Consider the following 8,653-nt stretch of genomic DNA (forward strand, 5'->3'; position numbering starts at 1 on the left):
CCTGTTAAACTTTAAAGGCGCTAAAAGGAAACACGCCTTTGTGTTTGCTCTGACCTACTGCAGTGAAAATAAAAGCTCTGCAGCAAGTGGAAACAACAGAGAGCCGTCAGATCGGACATTTTCCTCGAGTTGGCTGGAGATAAACACCTGCAGCAGGTGAGTCACACTTAAGGAACTTTAAAAGATCCCATGAGAACGAGGAATGTCGTAAACTCAGATCCTGCACATATTTCACATCTGAGTACAAATAGCTAACGTAGATGTCTATTATATAAATACATTATAATAATATGTTTGTTATTATGGTGCCAAGATAAAGGAGATTAGATCTCATAAAAATTATTTCAAAATGACAAAAGACATAATTTACCTGAGAACCAGGTATTACCAGCGTTTTCTTCCTCAGGTGATGTTGATATATTTGTAGAAATAAAAATTTACCTGAAATGCTATAATAAGGGAGCGTGCCTATGTTCCCACATTTCTAAGATTCTTTTCAAAATGATGTCCTATGTTCCCACATTTCCTTTTTCATAAATTTGTGTCAGATCCCCCTTTCTCCTAATTTGGTGGCCAATTACACCCAACCTATTCCCTAACCCAATGTAGGAACACAGACCTAATTTTGAAATAATAATAAATGTCCTAGAAATGTGGGACCATAGGGCTGACCCCCTATAATAATATAATAATGCCACGAGCAGCTGCTGTCAGACTGCACTGGAAACACGGAGAGTCCGCTGGAGCTTTTACAGTCACTAGAAGCACAGTCACGCTGTAGCTGAGCTAGCAGCTCAGAGAGCTCCCCAGTACGTGTGATTAGCACCTTAACAATGTTTTTATAGAAATGTCTGACGTAATGTAGTCCCGAACTGTCCACTCTGTGACAGCGTTGGACAGTAGAGGGCGAGTTGAGACATTCATGAACTGCAGATGTTGCTAACTTTGGTAATGATGTGAATATTACAGCAGCACTGATGTGTGTCAGTACAGTCATATGATTCAGTTTACAGCTTTCAGGGTCGACGACCTCTTTAAATTCTGTTGCTACTGTGGTAAAACCTCGATGTACGTATGTCGTGTGTTTGTATTTAGTCACTGAAGTTTGCAATAATTGAATGAGACACACAGCAGATGGTTATGAGCAGGGAGCGGGTTGTGAACTCAAAGCGCCACGTCCTTGAATGACATTAGGACGCCTTCATGACAGGACGGAGTCTCCCAAAAACTCAAAACCAGAGCGGAGCAGCAGATACCAGACCAAAGACAACCCAAACCACAGACACACACTCATTCTCAAAATAAATGTAGTTTAGTTCAATGTCTCCTCACAACAGCACACACACACTAACCTCACTCCATTACCTCATCAATGCAAATCGACTCCTGCTCACGAGACGCCACACACACGCACGCACACGCACACACACACACACTGTTTGTTGGGGTTTCCTGTGGCTGTGAGTCATTGGAAGATATTTCTGTGGAAAACAGAAGTTTCTGAGGATTTTTAAAAATACAACTGACTTCACGTTAGATTTTCAATAGTCTCCCTTTGCAGTGGCGGAACTAGACTTTTATACGAGGGGTGGTCAGAGGGTGGTCAAGGCTTTATGAGGGGGGCCATACACTAGGCCTAATAAAGGAAAAACCTGACATACTCGTCATATTCGAACCCAAGGCGCTGCAGCAACTCCGTTCATGGGTTGCCAGTTCTACTGACTGAGCTAACATGGCACTGCAAAGACTGGATGAAATGGACCTAAGTTTTACTTTCAGTTTCTGGCGCAGCAATTAAACCGGCGCACCGTCATTCATTCAAAAAATTAATAACAACCGTGGGAAAAGCTGGTGTCTTGGCAAAACAAAGAGAAGGCTACACATCACGGACACTAGACGCAAGACTCAGCTCAATGATCAAATAAAGACGCCATTCGTATGAGAAAGGCAAGTCATGTTGGGAGCTGCCTGGGCTGCTGATATCTGGGCTGGGGTCTGTCTGTGCCTGATCTGGTTTTTTTTAGCAAAAAAGTTGGAAATATCTCCCTTCCTCTTCATTGTTATCAGTTTATTCTGCCTTCTCTGTTTGCGTTTAAAAATCTTGCAGTTTTCGACGTGACGTGCTGTCAATCAACTGGGGTGGCACCCAGGGTGTCCAATCAGGTTCCAGGGGTGGCCGGGGTAGCACTAGCTCCGCCCCTGTCCCTTTGTGATGGTAAACATGTTCTTTATTATTTTCCGTCACATGTATTTAAAATGCTGTACATGTGGACCGTTTTCAGTAAATATGGAAGCCAATTTCCACCAATGTGACGATAAAAAAAAGGACTGTTTAAGTCATTATAATGAGAAACTTTCTCATTATGTATGTATGTGTATGCAGCACACGGACAGGTGAGGCCGCCTGCTTTTATTTCCAGGCAACAAGTCGTACCAAATGCCGTGGATTACATGTTGGGAAACCTCACGGGACACCTGCAAGACAAAGACCGTCATCTAATATTTATCAACCAGGGGGCATTCAGGGACCGTCAGAAGCAGTATTTCGTAAAGGGGGGCGTTGAGGTGCTCTTTCAACACCAAAAATCTGCTTACACCACTGCGACTGCACGTGATGGTGTATCGTTTCCATAGCGTTTGTTTAATTGGTTTCTTGTTTACTTTGATTACTAATCACTCTGAGGTCCACTCCCTGGTTGAGGATGGCGCTCTCATGAACATTACTGCACCAGTTGTGGGCAGTGTGGACTGTACCAAGGGAGACTTTGGGGAGGGGGAGGAAGTTACAGGTTTTCTTTTTTTTTTTCCTATCCGTAAAATTAACTGCATCCTGAATATGAGTTATTGTATATGTTATTACTTACTAATGTTCTCAATAGCTTTAATTGTCGGTTTAATTTTGTCTTCGCCATTGGCAAAGGTATATTCAGGTGATATACACTAATAAAAAGATAATTATTATAGAATATTATATCATATTTCTGATGATAGATCCTGTAATTGTTTCACACTGGAGCTTGAAGATTTAACGCGGGACAATGGCGGGATAACCACAAATGTAAAGCAACAAAATGCAGTATGTAGATAAATCATTTTTTTCTTTCAGATACATTTATGAACATTTATTATAAAAAATTAATAAAACAACTTCCTGTCAATACGTCCGACTCTCTGCATGTGTGTGTATTATAAATAGAAGCTCTTAATAACAGGAGGACAGTAAAATGACTTGCAGCTGCCGCCGCCCCGCCTCAGCAGAGACACATCAAAAGATCAACCACTCACTGCTCTTCTATCTCTGTGAGGACCACAGTGTCAGACCAGCACCGCAAGGACCGCCAGCTTTTCCAGAGGCTGTGCGACCTGCATGTAGGTGAGGGACAGGCGTGTAACTGTTGTGATTAAGTTGTAGTTGGAGAATACATTATCTAAATACAGGTCCGCACTAGTAAAACTGTGTGTGAGTGGATGAAAGGCTGCAGCAGACCACAGCGGGGTGTTTCCCTGCCAGCGGGGCAGCCTCTGTGGTCGACTGCTGCCTGATGCTGCTCTGTTTCAGGAGGTGATGTGTTTGAGGGGAGACGACACCGTCAGTCAGTGATGTCACAGACTCAGAATTTTTCTGCATTATCCTAGAGTGGCTGCGTCATGAGCCAGTGTATCAGACGAACAACACGCTGTGCAAATTTCACGTAAATCACATGATTATTGCCATTTTACTTTCTGTTTCCAGTAGGGGGCGCTATGACTATGACTTTATATTCCACCAAATCTCTGATAGGAGTGCCACCTTAAACACACCTACATGCAACTATTCAATCATACTCATAGCGCCCCTACTGGAAACAGGAAGCCTTTTTTATGGCACTTGTGATCTGATTCACATGAAATATTCATGGTTTAGAAATCTTTTGAATCACTTGGTTTCTTGTATTTATTTAATAAAATATTATTTTAAAAGAAACAATAGTTTCTTTCCTTGCTTCTTATAAAATCTAAATGTCTTCCAAACTTCAGATTTTAGATTTGATGCTGCACTTTATCGTCAGTGTAACGTTGTAACGCCAGCGTTGTTGGTGAGCCTACGCTGCGCTAACGTTACTGTCTTTTGTAAGGTTGTCCAAATGTCTCATCAGAGCTTTTATTCCCTTAAAGTGGAATTAAATTAGAGGAAGTTTCATCTGTTTTCTTTTTTTAAAACCACTCTCTTCTCTTCTGGTCTGATCCCACAAACAAAACACAGCACGGCGAACATGAAAGATCTAAATGAGCGAATGATCTTACCCTCTTTGACTTTACATAAAGTCAGAGACTCTTTGAATCCTGAAGAGCCTCATTTGATCCTGCAGTCGGCGGAGAGAAGGATCAGATTAGGCTCCGCTAAAAAAAGCACTCTGGGTAATTTAACGCGGAAGTTTTTCTTGACAAATTACAGACACGGGCGATTTGCATGGGAATAAAATCACTGAGGGCAATTATCACAAATGACTGTGTTTCCCTGTGTGATAGCAGCTCCAGTGAGAGTTAGCTTACCGAACAGAGGGTGTGACAGCAGACTCATTTCCCCTCGACAGTCCGACATGGGAAACAACAACTAACAGACCCGACTGCCATACCAGAGTTTCTCAAGGTGAGCATGTATTCATAGAGTTAGATGGTCCCTGAGTGGTTCATGGGGAACAATACAAGTTTGGAAGTATATTTTTTTTAAAACGTAAAATAAAAGGTAATTCACTTCCTGCCTGAGAGATGAAAAGTTTGATTGATTGATTGAATCAGCTCCATATAGAACATCGCTCTAGCCTGTCGCGACGGAGGATGTGTTGTTTTTAAATGTCGATGCTGTTTCTGCAGGCAGTGCAGATACTGGTTTCTAGATGACCAAACACCTCCGTCAGGTCCAACCATGTAATGCTAGCATGATCCACTGACCTCACGATAATTGGATGAAAATGGGTTCTACGGGAACCCACAAGTCCAACCCTTTACAGACACTTCATTATTGAGCTAACTGCATTGATAAAGACTCCCATGATCCCTCGCTGCTTCACCACCTCATCAAACTTCTTCTCTTCTTATTGTTTGGATGTGAGAGACCTCCTAGTGGTAGAAATTACACACTGCATGCTGACGTTATGCTCAGAATGATAATGACTGAGGGCAGTGGATCAATAAATCATCTCATCGCTCATGTCTTAAACCCCAACCCCAAAACTGTGGGAACAGATTGGAGACAGGAGATAGTTTTGACCAAAAAACTTCTAATTGCCTTCAGTAGTTTCTCGTTTGCTTTGAGCGTCTTTAACCGTCCTTGAAATCATTAATCAACAGCTGTGTGAGGAATGTCTGTGAGGCTTGGTGTCCTTCGAAGCTATTTTAATCACAGCATAAAATGTAAATGGAGTTAACCCGAGGTTCTTTTCAGCCGCAAGAAGCCGCAGAGAGCGGCAGGAACGCCGTCTCAGGTCAGCAGGATCGTATCTGAGGTCGGCGGTTTGGCCCCAAAGCAACCGAGGTCCCTGAACCTCGAACTGATTTACAGCTTCTTGTGGAAAACACATTCTGTGTTTAAATGCTTAATTAGGCTTCTGCTGTGAGTTCTTATCTGCAGCGCGGTTGGCTTATAGTTTACAGATTAGTGTTTCCACTGGAACTCGAGCTGTGAGTCAGAACTGGAATCAAATGACTCATCAATCACTGGGCGTTTTTTGGACCAAAGGAACTTGTTCATACTCTACAGTCGGAGGACGCCGCCTTTAGGAATGATCGCATTTCGTGGAACGCCATTTTGTGGAACTTTTTTGGCTCCTACTTCAGAGTCCTCTCTCCCAGTGTTTGGTCCAGATGGAGATTTTTGGTTTCTGTTTGCTTTACGTTGTTGTATTTCCCCTCACATATGTAGTTTGCACTTCATAAAATTACAATAACATAACGTTAAAGTTACAACAAACACATAGCTCCGACGCCACACCGTCCTACATCTTGTTGTCATAGAACCAGTTGTTGGCGCTGAAAGGACTTAGCTGGACCAACCACCGGTCCCAGTTTGTTGCTGTTGGCAGCGCTGATGCAAATCAAGAAAACGACATGTAATAGTACATAATATAAAAGTATTTTAGGCCCTCACTCATCAAAGCTGATAGGCAGCACTGTGTGCGAAGCAGAGCAGGCTATTCAGTGTTGAGACGTCGATGTTACAGTTAGTGGAAAACTGTCGATTCACGGAAAACTGTCGATTCACAGAAAACGTGGAGCGCCCCATAAACAATTCAATTCAACACAGACCTCGGACCTGAAAAGACTAGGGGTCGCTTTTTAGGCCCTCTCCTGCAGCTCTTACAAACAATGTATGGAATTTAATAACTTTTACTTTTTAACCTTTTAATTGTCATAATAAAACTGGAGGTAAATGTGTCAACACCAGACCAACCGATAAATCACATGACCATTCGAGAGCGAGTGGTGTCCTTCTTAAAAAGAGTGTAAACGCTGACCGTGCAGGAAAGATTATTCTCTTTCACTTTGTCAGAGCAGCTCTGGGAGAGAAACAACCTGTGTGCGTCTGACTGAACCCTCAGTTTGATTCACTGCTGTCATTTGTTTCCCATCAGCCTCCTGCGTGACGAACACCATCACCGTCCACGTTGCACAGAAACTCGTTAGTGTCAGTTCGCCGGCTGTCAGCTCTCTCGCTTTCACTCTCCTTCGCTTTTTGAGAGCTTTCAGAACGACGTGCAGTAAATCACCTGAAGCTGTTCATGTCTCTGACTGTTACAGCGGAGCTTCTTTTTACTGGTTTCACATGTTGAACTTGCTGCTTTTTCCCAGATTGTTTCTGTCTGTGAGGAAAAAACCACATGAGCCGTCACTGTGAAATGTTTATAGACAGCAGGCCGACAGGTACAGAACATCACCGCTCATAGTTTAAACCCTTAAAGCTCCAGTGTGTAACATCACTGTAATATAACATTCATAGGTGTGTTTTTATTCTTGTATAATCACCTGAATATAAGAATCGTTGTGTTTTTGTTAATACAGACGCGAGGGGTGTTCAGTGACTTACACACTGGACGTTTATCTATAAACTGGGGTTTCCAGCTGAGATAAAAAGCTAAATAATTCTGTTTGTTTGTTTGTTTGTTTATTTGTTTTTCCACCTAAGGCCAACAGGTGTGAATACAGTAAACTTTTGCACGTTGTGGTTTGTTGTAGAAAATTAATTAACAATGAAATAACATTTTAATTTTACCTTCTTGGTCTGTTTAATAGCATCATGTGATGTGACTGCAGCATACATATTCAAATAGCCAAGGTTGTGTGGCTTACAGTATTGGATCAATACACGTTTATATATTTAGTCAAGGCTCCAGTAACAGGAAGAAAATGGCTCACTGTCCCCAAAAAGGACAAAATGAATGTAAGAAAGTGGAGTAAATGAGGACTGAGATGGATTATTTCTGCAGCAGGTTGATCTTAAACAGATGATGATATAAAAATGTAAAACATCCACATTCTGGAATGTGTCTTTAAATGTCTCCACAGTTCAGACCTTCAGTTATACAAAGTATTGTTGTCTGTTCGCTCCGCTGATACAAAGTGCTGCAGCACATCCTCCTCGTTTCCAGGAAGTGGCTGCAAACGCTCGCCAGTTTACGTCAATCTCCCAACAAAAGTAACAGTCGGACTCTTGGTGGTCGAAGGCACGAGAGCGACTGTGGACAAAGTTACAGCGAGTCAAACCTGAAGACAGAGGATGTTCCTCTGCAGAGTTACTGTGTTACAGCACGCAGGAAACAAGTCAGTACAGCAGCCGTTGACAGTCTTATCATTCTGCTTACTTTGTAACCTTCGTTCTGACAATAATAATAATTATTATCTACAGAGCAGTTTGTCATTGAAAAAGAAGATTAATGGGTGTAAGGCAGAAGTTTGGACCCATTTTGGATCTGGCAAACAAAATACCAGCAGCCCAGCACAGTGCCTTTCATAGCAACAACAAATAATAAATAATACCCATTTCATTCATTTAAGAGCTTAGCTGCACGAGCTAACGACAACTAACATTAATGTTAGCAACAAGTCCATCTGCACTCCATAAATCACCTCGGTACCGCTGTCGTCAAACTGTCTCTCTGTGTGGCTAAAAGTTGAAGATTGATTGACGGGTGAATGTCAGGATATTACTGGTTGAAATCAGTCAGTTCATGCTGAAGTAAACACACATTTAGTTTCACAGGAAGACATAATGATTGGATTCTGATGTAAAAACACAAAGACAGTCAGTTGTTTGTCATCCATTGTTTATTAGGGGAACAATATAACTGAGGATGTGATCTTAAAAGGTTAAAATAACATTTTCACTTTGGTGCTGATTCACACAATATTTGACACTGCTGCAGTCCGACCGTCTCTGCTCATTGGAAGTTCATATGTAAAGTTCTTCTTCATTCCTTCTCCTCCTCTTCCTCTCAGTGATGCACACTGCAGAGCAACTGGCGAGGCATCATGGGAGATAACAATGTCCTAATTGGCTAATTACCAGGCTGGCTAGCTCGCCGCTGAAAGGTCATGGGCATGTTAGATTAGTCACCGTCATTACAGTGAAACAAGCAAAAAAGACAAATATACCCACAGCAGTGTGAGCACAGGCGGC

The sequence above is a fragment of the Dicentrarchus labrax genome, unplaced genomic scaffold (assembly GCF_905237075.1).
Source record: "Dicentrarchus labrax unplaced genomic scaffold, dlabrax2021, whole genome shotgun sequence".
NCBI lineage: Eukaryota > Metazoa > Chordata > Actinopteri > Moronidae > Dicentrarchus > Dicentrarchus labrax.